The sequence below is a fragment of the Colobus angolensis genome, unplaced genomic scaffold, assembly GCF_000951035.1.
Source record: "Colobus angolensis palliatus isolate OR3802 unplaced genomic scaffold, Cang.pa_1.0 Scaffold59, whole genome shotgun sequence".
NCBI classification, from domain to species: Eukaryota; Metazoa; Chordata; class Mammalia; order Primates; family Cercopithecidae; genus Colobus; species Colobus angolensis.
The window spans coordinates 10,445,522-10,445,789 of record NW_012119487.1 but is presented as its reverse complement, the minus strand read 5'-3'; positions in this window follow the sequence as shown (position 1 = coordinate 10,445,789).

Sequence of the window (268 nt, the reverse complement as noted above, 5' to 3'; positions counted from 1 at the left end):
AGCTGGCTTGTCAGAGAACAGATCTGCAACTTCCCAGTTGGTGCCGCAGCAGCCCCAGAGAAACACGGAAGAGAACACTGGCACGGCTGGCACAGACGGGGCTCCTGCCAGCCCCTCCACGCCAGGCGGCCGCCCCCAGGCCGTTCCCCAAGTGACAGGGGAGCCATGCCCGCACCAAGCACCACATTCCTAACGCGGCCGAGACCGCGCGACGGGCCCGGATATAAGGGCACTCAAGGGCAGGCAGGGCCGGGGCAGGCAGGGCCGG